Source organism: Euprymna scolopes, chromosome 32, assembly GCF_053919585.1.
Source record: "Euprymna scolopes isolate OS-2025 chromosome 32, ASM5391958v1, whole genome shotgun sequence".
Lineage (NCBI taxonomy): Eukaryota > Metazoa > Mollusca > Cephalopoda > Sepiida > Sepiolidae > Euprymna > Euprymna scolopes.
In genome coordinates, this window is record NC_136513.1 from 31554260 (window position 1) to 31567778 (window position 13519).

Consider the following 13519-nt stretch of genomic DNA (forward strand, 5'->3'; position numbering starts at 1 on the left):
GGTGGGGCGAGCTGGATAAATAGCTGCCAGACTCCTGGCCGCAGAGTCTGGGTAGTTGGGTGGAACCCCATTGCAAATCTCTCGAGTCGATGAAAGAGTACTTCCTTCCAGGTTTTTACCTTTCCGAATGTACCCATCCGAGCCGAGTCTTAAGGCGGTCTTACGCTCAACAGCGTCAACGTTCACAGTTTCGTTAGAGACTCTTTTTAACCTAGCCCTAACTACTTTACCTTCTTATCGCTCGCTAGCGAAGCGATTGAGATCTCCCTTAACTAAAGCTATCTCTAGGGGATCCCTCCAGCTACCGCCCGGGTCACCCTATCTTCTACGTGCTTTTTTCGTCCGAGCCCTGGTTAAAGCGAGGTTTCGTTATATTGAACGCAAAAACACCTAATAGTGGCCTTAAGCTTAAGCCTCAAGCTATTCCCGGTTACTGCCCCCACTAACTCTCGCTGAATTTGTGCTGTCAGCCGGTTCCTGAAATCGGCCGCCTCCCGCAAGAAGGCATTAAACTTTCAGTACTCACCCAACCTAGACCTATTACCTACCTTCAAATGGGCCATAACTAGTTTATGGTTCGAATGATATAACCAAGTATGTGCTCGGAAATAAATTTAATTGTGCGTCTTTTGCAGGCTACATCCTGCTGAACTTGCCTCCATCCTCCTTTTACTCCTGAGGTTTTCCCTTTCGGCCGAGGGATATGGGTTGCTCCTGTCGAGGCTTCCTGGCAATGACCATACTCCTACAAGAGATTCCTCCAGCCAGCTCCTCAGACTCTCCCGCGCTGCTGCTACCTTTTCGGACATCGGGATTTCGCTTGATGATCCGAATCAGATATCTTCCGCCTCAATATCCGCCACTGTCAGACCTGGTGGCCCTCGATGATGTGATATTGTCCCGACTCGGACCCTGGAACTGAGCCTCCAGGCATCGCTATCGGTGAGGGCGAGTGGGCAACCCTTAGTAATGGGATACCATCGGGTTTGGTACCCCCTCCAACACGGATACGGACATTAAGGACACAGCGGTTACCCCCGGTACTGGGGTAGCATTGGGTGTTGTATCCCCATCACGGACACGGACCCTGGCGTACTACCGGTTGTGTTACCCCCATCACGAACACTACACATGAGGCGTCCTCTGAGGTGGCAGGAACAGTGGCCTGCTCCATCCATTTTGTTGGCCCCGTGCCCAATTCCAACCCTCCAATTTGGAACTAGGGGGACCATCGCCTAAAAAGGCACGTGAGTGTTTCTTAGACCTTCCGGCTGCTTAAGTCAAAGCTGCACACTGGACTATCTGAAAGAAATAGAAAGCGTGAACAATTAATAAGAAGCCAAAAAGGGACAAAAAGTAAGAAAAGAGAAGGCGTATAGACCACTCGTCCAAAGATTGGGGTCGCCCTTATCGCTATAAAAGGAAACCCTTAAACTTGATGCAAAAAGAGATCAAGTGGGTGGTCACTGAAAAGGATGCAAAGCCACGTATGTTGCAGAAAAGATACTCCACTTTGAAATATTAAATCCTTTATTCAGGCTAAAATTATAATGTAAGTTCAAACAGAACAAAACCTTAGGTACAAGGCCAACTAAAAAGCAGGGACAAAAGAGGGTAGTTGGTCATCCTTGTCACTCCTGAACTAAACAAAAGTTTCTCTTAGCTAGTATCATCTTTGCCTATAAAACCACATTCACTGTTAGTAGGAACCTAATAACCACGTCTAGTTGATAAACCGCTCGTTCCACTTCGGTTTGTAAAGGAAACTTAACTTCTGCGGGAGTGTCCCTAAGTGGGGGTGTCCTCTATAGAGGAATAAATGGAGACAAGAAATATATATATGATTCTTAGACTGTCAGAGATTATGTATAATAAATTCCACAGCCAAGCAACGTCGCAGCCCACAAGCGCCATGACAGTCAATTAACCGGAAGTTCAAGACTCGAGTTTCGCCTTTATTTTGGTTCATCAGGTAGACACATCCGAACTAAGGATTAGAAACTCGAGCCTCTTGCATGCGAGGCAAGCACTCTACTAATTGAGCAAACGCCCCGCACGCAAGAATGTCATTAACCAACACAAATCAAGCAAACCGCACCTAAATCCGACTGTGAAATGAACCTACTACGGTTTAACGTAACATAGACAAGGTAACATTCATTAATTACTGACAAGTAAAACAAACACGATGCATGAGCATTGAATGGCCGTTTGAAAACGGACTACTAACCTTAGGGTGTGGCTGATTTTGTCTCTCGGACACTGAGAGAAAAAAAAATTCACTGTGAAGCAATAGCAACAGTACTTCTCTATTGGTGTTCCTCGTTTATTCTCATTTTCTTAGTTAGATGTTTCTCTTGGGGATTTAAAACGCTCTTTTTTTTAATCTTTATATTGTTTCCTAGTAAACTCAGTCGAATGATTCCACGACTGACAAACTCAATCTACGCTCGTTGACGCTCCTTCGTTCTCTCTCTCTCTCTCTCTCTCTCTCTCTCTCTCTCTCTCTCTTACTAGTATCTCTAGTCTATATACCAAAATGTTTTCTTTCTTTGATACCATGCCAATTCCATTGTTTGATTTTTTTAAACATTGAATTATTAAATATGTTTATTACATAAATAGCTCCGTAATGTTTTATTGTTTATAAATCTAAATCTAAGTAAAAATTACTCGGTTCGATTTCAACACAAATATTTTATCTAAACATTCCTTTCTTCAAAACATTCTCTCTGTATAACTTTTTCAACATAACCATCCAAGTTGCATAATTAAACAAATACCTCTTTCCTTACGCGCAATTTATTTTATTTCCTTCTCTCAATATCCGTACATTTCTCCCTCTTCTTCCTAGGTTAGTAAACGCGTGTCAAGGCATTTAAGTGTAAGAACGTGCATATTTGGGGGCGTGTGTGTGTGTGTGTAGATGTGTGTGTTGCGTGTGTGTGTGTGTGTGTGTGTGTGTGTGTGTGTGTGTGTGTGTGTGTGTGTCCGTTGTAACGTCGAGCTACCGGACAGCCGTTATAAGTGTCATAATGTTATTGTTTTTTTGTTTTTTTTAAATCCCTCCTACCCTCTCTATAAAATGTATTAAGTGGATTGCTACTACCACCCCCTCTGGTTTTTTTGACGGTCGAGGCCCGATTCTTTTTCTTTATTTATTTCAGTATCAAAAATGTAATTGTCTAGTTTAGATGTTTGAAAATACCATAAGGTTGAAATAAATTATTGCGTCGACAATTATGTAATTTCCGTGTAATATTTTTAATGTTATTGCTCTGTTTACCACATTGAGCTCTCATACTCGGATTTCCTCCTGGAATTATTCCATTATAACACTATATATATATACATATATATATATATATATATATATGTGTGTGTGTGTGTGTGTGTGTGTAGACAAAAGATTTTGAAATATCAGTTGGAAATATTTACTGATTTAAAACCACCTGAACAGTGAGAATTATATTTTTTTTTCTCTCACTGGTTTTCCAACTGAAACCAATTTCCCTCTTTCATCATTCGATTATTAGCTTTTAATTTATCATGCTGACGTTTCCTCTTAGAGGGTCAGACGATAAGGCCTTAAGGAAATTTTAACAATTCCACCTGCCCGTTTTTTTTGTTTCTTTGATCTTTTTATTTAAATTAAATTATGTTTCCTCTGAAATTTCTCCTTCCATTTTGCTGTACCAAGAATTTACTTATATATATATATATATATATATATATATATATATATATATATATATATATATATATATACATATATATATACATATATATATACATATATATATATATATATATATATATATATATATATATATATATATATATATATATATGTATACTAGACTATCCGTGACCCGTTGGCTAAGTATGTAATATTAGCAATGGAATTCATATATGAGCGTGACACTTGTGACGTAAAGAAACTAGTATTTTTTGACAATCAGAAACATTTCTATGAAAGTATATTAAAATGAAAAAAGAATATAGATAGATTTATGTGAGTCGTTCTCTTTATTATAATTGATTATTTTTTAAAAATATACAGTTACTGAATTATAAATGGTTGCCAATACTTATAAGTAAATGTGCACTGAACAGATATCAAAATACTTATTATAGTTAAATTGAAATTTTGATATATCTGCTTTGGTTTAGATCGTTAATTTCTGTTTCGTTAGTTTATATTTAATTTGTTTTAACCCCCTCTCTTCCCATGTTAAATAATAATTTCCAAATAATAACGCTAATATTTCAGCGTCCCAATTGTTCTTTTGTTTTTTGTTTATTTTAAACCCCACTCTTCCTATGTCAAACGATAATTTCAAAATAATAACGTTAATATTTCAACGTCCCAATTGTATTTTTTCGCTTTCAAATTTTCTAAACAAACAATTATTAATACTGTCTGCTTTTTTTACATCTTTCATGTCTGTATTACGTTTAAGTTATTTTAAACCCCACTCTTCCCATGTTAAATAATAATTTCGAAATAATAATGTTAATATTTCAGTGCGCAAGTCATTCGCGCATGCGCAACCGGATGTCGTAAACCTGAAAGTGGGTTACATACATCGTTACACGGTCATTTGAATTTTATAATTATATATATATAGAGAGAGAGAAAGAGAGAGAGAGAGAGAGACTAGCAAAAGTACCTGTCGTTGACCGATTTCAAAAACAGCCTACAGAAAATGGACTCTGATTTATGAACGTATAAAAGGTTATGAAAAGGTTGTAAATTTGGGTTGAATTTGGGGGTATCAAAACCAAACCAAAATATGATGAAAGTAAAAATAAAATAGATAAACCCCATAATTTATTATACCATACCTGTTCACACTGAAACACTTATCACAATATTCTCTGGATCTATATTAAAAACCTTGTTAAACTTTGTGGCATATTTCCATTCTATGGAGGTCAGGTGCGAACGGACACCACATAATTTTATTATACCATATTTCTTCAAACAGAAACATAATCCTCAACGTATACTTACGCAGATAGATATTAAAAGTCTTTATTAAAGTTTGAGCCTATTTCCATTCTATGGAGGCGAGGCGCGAACGCAGACCCCACAATTTTATTATACCATCCCTATTTAAGTTAAAACATACTTATGAAATTATTCTTATGTATATCTATATCAGAAACACTTGTAAACTTTTTTTTTTAATTTTTTAATTTTTTATTTCCATACTTTGTGGACCAGGCGCGTACGCAGACCCCACAATTTTAATGAACCACCGTTCTGCCAGATCAAACACACCCATTCCCGTGTCTCGATACATCTTCTATTATTATATCCAATCATTTTTTTTCAATAAACAACCATATACGCACACACACACAGACATTCAGCTTTATATATATATATATATATATATATATATATATATATTAATACACACACATATACGTGTGTGAGCGCGCACCTATGTGTGCGTGTGTGCATGTGTGTGTGTTTAATCCTAGGTAGTCCACATTTAACGCTATGTATTCACTGTTTTTTTTCACATAATGTTAATGGAATGTAGACTAGAAGAGCTTTCACAGTCGGATTTCTATACACATACATATATATTAAGAGAGAGAGAGAGAGCGAGAGAGAGAGAGAGAGAGAGAGAGGCAGAGAGAGTTAGATACATTGAGAGAGATTGATTGATTTTCTTCATCTGTCCCACCATCAGCAACACACTCTCACTACTCACATTTTTCTCAAAGAAATAAATACCTTGCGAGATGTGGCTTATATTACTTTTAGGAATTTGAAGATATTGCATTAATAGAAAATAATAAACCGCCTGTAAATAAACAAATAGCAAGAAATTGAAACAAAACCATTTATTTCGTCAAGTGAACTTGACTTCTTTATAAATGAGTCATTCTATTAGGAAGTATGTATAGCTTTGGTCTGATGACATATTTTTTCTGAAATGTAACATTACTTCATGCCTAAGCCATAATGAAAACGTTAATTAATTTATTGGCAAATATTATCTAAAGCTGTGGAAAATATTTTAATGGTATTTTACTAGGGGTATTCAACGCTTATTAAGGCTAAAAAGTCACTCGAGGATAAAGGTTAATGAGTGTCAAATATACGTTTGGGCAAGTCTGTGAGGATCATTGTAGGGTTTGATTATTCAAAAGAAAGGTTCACCTAGAACTCGTTTTCATTTGACTTAAAAACAACCATGATATAGTCAGCTGTGAAGCAGCTCCACGGTATAGTGTTCCACAGAAAGCCTGCTAATGAAAGGTCTGTTTAGTTTTATACTCCAATAGAGATTAAGGGAAATTATTGACAGTTGTTACAGCTAGACGATTATTCGATGCGAATATTTGTTTGCAGGAATGTGAACTTAGAGTGAAGTTTTGTGGAAATATCGATAGAGCAATAATAGATTCGCAGCGTGAATTGAATTGCTTACATTACTACGTAGGATCATTAAAATAGAAAATAATCAGCCCAATATGATTTTCTGACACTTGGACTTGCATTGAAAACTGGTGACGTAGCGTCAAGTAGGCATGCATCGCTGCCCACTAAAAAAGAAACAACCCTTGCACACCAGGATATATGTCAGCGAAGTAATGGCACTAATTAATAATGATCTAGGCTATATTTGCAAAGTGAAAGAAATACTCGACGTCAATACATAAGTAGATTGCTTTGCACGTCGTTTCTATAATATAAACGACATTTATCGGCGTATGTCTATTTGTCTTTTAAGATAAAAGTAAAATAAAAAAACAACAAAAACATAACGTAAAAAAAAAAACACCCATAAGTATTATTTGGATTCATCGGACTACTGTTCTCATCTTGAGTGTCATTTTCACAAGCTTTCCTTCGATGTAATCTCCGACCTTCTTCGGGTGTATCTTGTTGAACTCGGGAGTGTTTCTGTCAAACTCGGAATTTGATCGGAGCAGAACCCGTTATTTACTTCACGGGGGTAGTATGCTCTTGTTCCGGCAACTATGACTGGATAGAGGCGACCGACAATACAAATGCGAATTAATTAGGAGTTCCAGTTATGACTGACGGAAGAAAATCATGCTACTTCCATGAAGTAAATAAAGGGTTCCGCTCGAAATCTCGTCCAATTTCCTGAGTTCGATAGACACACTCCCGAGTTCAACAAGATAAACCTGAAGAAGGTCGGAGGTTTCATCGACCGAAACGTTGTGAAAATCATACTCCAGATAAGAACAGTAGTCCGATGAATCCAAATAGTACGAATAACCAATCTTAATCTAAAAACTTCAGAAACCTCAAACACCAATAAGGTTAGTATATTATTGAATGACACATCTATACATCTATCAAAGTGATAATGTGTGTGAGGGCAGTCCTCAACCTATATACTTAACAAATTTTTGATCTACAGACGTGAAATTTGGGATACAGGGTAAGACGACATGTGGAAACGTTTTAATCTGGTTTTTTTCCGGGGAGAAATAAACAGGATGCTATGAGGTCAAAACTGAAAAAGATTCGAACGTCGGGGGGGGGGGTCGAATTTTTATCTGTTTGCTAACTGTTCCACGAATGCGCATACGTGAATGGTTCAGATGACAGCTTTATTACGTTATAAGTACGTTTTCAAGATCGTGTCAATGGTTGCCTACTTGACTCACTGCCTTTAGGTTTTTGTTCCGATATCAGCGCGAGTATTTTATTTTTTACTTAGAAAAAGTGAGATTGTTTAGAAAAAAAAAAAACAACATAATACTCGTATGCACATATCCCAGTTTCTGTATGAATTAAAATATAATATTTATGCGCATTTTATGATGGTGCAACGCCGTGCGGCCTGCTGATTGATCGATTAATAATATCTAAAATTTAGAAAGAATAGTTTTATATCTGGGGATGTAGTTATGTATTTTTGTAGCAGAAAAATGCAGACTCGAGGAACCTATTATGTAAAGAAACGTAGTGTGCATGTGTGTCGGTATGTTCAGCCAGAGGAGAAGGGATGGGGCAGATAATGAGACGAACACAGGTAGAGGGATAGCATTTTAATAAAAACAGTATTTACTTTTCCATGACAAAAAGTGGTATATCCATGCTCGTGCGAAATAATAACATGAATATGATAGAATTCAAAGTGTCCGCGGTTTAAAAATGCTCCTTTTCAGCCGGTGGATTTTTCCTCGGCGTAAAAATCAACAATTTAATCGATCTTTGAACTGTCATTTTCCCTATTAGCGGCGCTGCCTGGCTGGTTCTTTGAAATTCTAGGTGACCCAACACCCAGGCTTTGCCTGCACTCATTGTAAACGCGTTAGCTTATTGCTAATCGCCTGAAGCGCCTCTACCGGGGAATGCCGACGGAGATTCCCAGGTATTATTTGCAAGTCAGAGTGCTCTTCCCCTAGCGTGCTGATTCTTCAAATCCAATTTCGATACTTGTATCACATTTCTTGGCCGTCGAAGAAAGTAACAAAAATGACACCACTTCTACCATAATAAATAGAAATCGCAAATGAAAGGTTTAGACAATAACGACACAGCGACTCAAACTACCTAAATAATTTGGCTAGGCGAGAAGTGTAATATATGTTCTGGTAGTATATTTTAGCTTGTCCTTGATGAGCGAGGTGTGTTAATATCTACCTTATGAATAGTAATAATGGTGGTTTCAGAAAGAGAAAACATTATGTTTATATAATGTTTCTGAGTTTTTATGAATACTGATATCTTTTATTTGAATCGTTCGGACTATCTTCCCATTTTCTATGTTTTCCTAATAGTTGTAAGCATAATATCCACGATGATAGCATTACTCAGAGCAATCTGAATAATATATATCGATACACATCCAAAGAATTCCAAAACCTAATATCAAATCGATACGGAAACCTAATATCAAATCGATACGGAAACCTAATATCAATTCGATACGGAAACCTAATATCAATTCGATACGGAGATCTAATATCAATTCGATACGGAGACCTAATATCAATTCGATACGGAAACCTGATATAAAATCGAAATAATACGAAGACAGAAACGACGGGAACGCCCTTTGTGTTCTTTAGATTCGTCATAGATTTTTCAAAACTCTAATTACTATGGTTCGTCAGTAAAAAGAAGAAAACATTATTTCCGCCATCCCCTAAGAAGAGTCATTGTAAAGATAGCCTTAAGAAAGATGGAGGTTACATCGGCCAAAACGTTGTAAGAATAATACCCATGATCAGAGCAGTAGTCATAACAATCCCCGTAATACATACTAGCAGGAACCGTGGAAATTCTATGGAAGGAGGAATATACCTAATCACCAAATATATCTTTATAAAACTTTTTGTTTTTTGGATACTTTAAAATTATTAATGTCTTATATAGTCATCCACACACAGTACTGTTTCGTTGTATCACAGTCCATCAATGCGGATAGACTAGTACCCATGCTTATCCAGACACTGAACCTATAAGCGTATAATTGGTAGTCGGGAGTTTTGACCTCTGGCCCATGGGATCGGTGCCCATAAACAACCTCCTCAAAATCTATATAGATACTTGCCCACCGGTTTTACAGTGCTCGACCTGTTTGTTTAAATAAAAAGGAACAAAGACCTTCGCATTTACGCTATAAGCGGCTTACGAAATCATTATACAACAATGCTCTACCCAAGGATGTGGGCTCAATATATATTATCATCGATTATCATTCTAAAACAAAAGATGTATTTTCATTAGATCCCCCCCCCCGTTAGGATAACATAAGGTCATCGAAAGCAGGTGAGTGATGTAATACGGAAGCAATCAGGATTTATTATGTTAATGGTTTTAAATCTCGTGGTGCTGGGGAGAAGATCCCTTTGGGTGCAATGGTCATGACAATCGCCCAGTCTGTGCACTGCTCTGACAGAAAGAAACTGCAACCTACTATTTATACAATAGCAAAGAAACCTGTGGCAATACAATAAGCACTTTCGAGAAACAGGGTGAAAAAGGTTCTGAATAAAGGGCATTAATGAATGTATGAATTCCTCGGGGTAGAGAGATAGTTGGAGAATCATAGCCGCCAATGCCTGTACTAGGCAGGAACCACTTGAATGTATATATATATATATATATATATATATATATATATATATATATATATATATATATATATATATATATATATATATAAGCAAAGGGTAATAAATTATAGTTTCCACGAGAATGCTAATATTCTAAATCTCTTAAGTTATTCAGCGGAGTATCGCCGGGAGATATTCCAAGATGGTAGCATCAAATTGACAAACAGACGCCTCATCAATGGCAAGAGGTTGTGAGTCTGCCTTGGAGTTGATTCCATAGATTTCCGGTCATGTTTAAATTCACAATGCTAGGGTTCTTCAAGAGATATAATGGGCAGTCATTACCATACGTTTATTTTAGATCATCAAAAGTCGACTGTCATGTGCGTTCTTTAAAATAAAAAAAAGAACCGAATCACTGCACGACACCCAAAAAGGCTTAATTTAACACCTTGCTCAGTTAAAATTCCTGTAAGTCAGAAACTACACTTATATCACGGATTCACTTCCCCAGATACCCCATAGAGATAAATCGTTGCGCATGAGAAATTACAGCTGGATAAGACAACTGGAAGTGGGTCAGGAAAAATACTTATTAAACCCACATCTTATGTATGTATGTATGTATGTATGTATGTATCTATCTATCTATCTATCTATCTCATTCTCTCTTTCCCCCCCTCTCTCTCTCTCTCTTTCTTTCCTGTATCCCTCGATATATATAGGGAAATTAGATGTTGATTTTCTATCCATCTTATTTCTCGAATCCACTCAACTGGGGATCAACCTATATTTGGACTACTGCACTATCCGTAAAAAACAATTTTCATAATTTCAGCTGCGTTGAAAATCTTCCAGATGAACTAATTATATTCAACTGAATTAAAATGTGGATTTGCTTCTTTCTAAAGAATTACTTTCGCCTTTCGGATTACCTTTGAAAAAATCTTCATGCAAGCTTCAATGTAATGCCTGGTATATTTTATTTTTTACATTTCCTACATTTTTTCACTCGTCGTTTTTAAAGGACATGTACAGTTTTGCAATTTATGACTATAATAGATTGCGGTTTCATTTAATGTCATAACCAGCAAATTCAAGCATTGCTACAAATATAATTTGCTGATTCTTTCTGTCCTCCGATGAGAAGAATAGCAAGAATAGCATTCTTTGAAATTCCGTGGAATAAGGATTTTGTAAATTGTTTTTATTCAGTCGAACAATAAATTAATTTCAGCTTACAGTTTTAATTTTTAAAGACACTAAAATAAAACTGGCATTTTAGTCATGAGTAAGCAGGTATCCATTTTTTAGCTCCTTTTACTTCCACCCACCCCTATTTTTTTTTTTTTGCTAATGAGGAGACTTTATTTAAAGTACAAAGCCTATGTCGTATCATTGTCAATACTTATTGTCAATTTCAATCAAATGAACAACGTTTCCGAAACGACCGTACAATCGAGTTGATTTTGTTTGTTTTGTTTTTCTTTTTGGAACTGATTTTTAATTTACAATTATAAATCGTTTTACTCAACACATGCAATAATATATATAAACGTGTGTTTGTGTGCGTGTTGTAGTAGTAGTAGTAGGAATAGTAGTAGCAGTAGTTATCTTCATATAGACGTTTCAAGGTATTACAGTTTTTCAGTGTGACAATATAAGATTTGACGACCGTATGTTTGGTCAAAATCGGTATAGTTTACCTTTATTCTATTACGCTTGCCATATATGAAATAAACATGATGGTTCACGGTGAGTGATTATGACTGTGGTTTTAACTAACGTGAGAGTTCACTTCTTTGACATGAAATAAATCAAATATGCCAGTGTATACATTCTATAAAGGCCGTAACCACAACCGTCGAACTTCCATCATTTTTTATTTCTTTCATAACAAAATTTTTCGCAATTACTCTTTTAAAATTCATTCCATTTTCTTCATTTCCGAAAACCTTACACAAGGATCGTGCCTCTCGTTTATATATGTTTAATGACACTGAAATTGAACCGGCGACTCACCTACGTTGAACCCTGTCCCCACCCAACCGGTATCCGGTAGACGGCATGCCATAACAGGAAAGCGGGAGAGGGGTGCTATTCCGATGCCAGCCTGCCTGCCATTTGTTGATGCTATCCCTGTCATCCGACATGCCACAGCGAGGCCCCGACCCATATACCCACGACCCCTATTGCTGGATGCTTTGGCCTTGCTCGTGGGTATTGAACCGTAAAGCCCGAGTACAAACAGGCTTATCAACATTACGAACGATCAGAGATGAAGAAATACGCATTTGAGAACTGATGGATACAAAGGCACTGAAACAGACAAACGCGCACATACATACACACACATCTATCTATCTATCTATCTATCTATCTATCTATCTACCTACCTATATATATATATATATATATATATATATATATAGTCGTTTTACAAAATAATGCTATTTATTCCGCCCAAATTGATCAGAGGGGATTGCAAATTGCATTGCTACAATGGGCGAACTTACATTCATGATCTGAAAGTTTACACTCTATGTTGGAGATATTGACGGTATGAGAGTCTAAGAAAGCAATCCCTGCCATAAAGGTGCGTCAGAATCAGATACGTCATTGAATTCTTCCATGAAGTAAAATAATTCATGGTACAGTTTGATCGTTTACGAAGCTAATGTAATTGATTCCAGAACACTTAGGAGATGAGTTCGTCGATTTCACAACGGTTACAGAGATGTGAGTGACAATGCGCGCCTCGGACGGTCGCGCATATGCACCACCTTCTGCTTGTAAAAGTACATTAAAATGCGTGGAGGATAGGTAAAAAAATACAATAAAATAAAATCTGGAGCAGAAAAAGTCGCTCGTTTTAATGGTACCATTTCCGATTTTGTAGCTCTTTAACATTTTTGAAAAGTAAAAAAAAAGATACATTACTTTTGGAGCGACAATTTTCTTGGCTTTCTGGCTAAGATCAAAGTGTAGTATCTGTTCTGTTGCTGCACTACATTTTTTTGTCTCGGTTAATGGAGGAGAAATCCTTCATGACTGATGCTGTTTTTTTTTGTTTTTTTTTTTGTTACTGACCGGAGGTTTCCCCCCTCATTAAAAACCGACCGTGTTTTTAACTCTGCCCTGCAAGTAAACAAACAAATAAAAATATCTAGATAGATAGAGAGAGAGAGAGAGAAAGAAAGAGAGAGAGAGAGAAAGAGAGAGAGATCGTGAGATAGGTTAAGAAAAAAAACCTATTATGGAAAATGTCAACTTATATAATACGGCACAACATGTTGACACACAGGTTCACACCAGATCACTGAAGTTAAGCAACAATGAGTTTGGCTAATACCAGATGAGTGACCATTTTAGAATACTAGGCGCTGTATACGGTGGCGGGATAGCACTACTGTCAAACGATAAAGTTCGACGCCTGCTTCCCTCTGCCAGTCTT

At 36.7% G+C, this 13519-nt stretch overlaps 1 pseudogene; it reads left to right on the plus strand.

Annotated features, from left to right (window-relative positions):
- Nucleotides 1–13015: 13015 nt before the first annotated feature.
- On the plus strand, nt 13016–13227 carry LOC145256592 (U2 spliceosomal RNA; annotated as a pseudogene).
- Nucleotides 13228–13519: the final 292 nt, after the last annotated feature.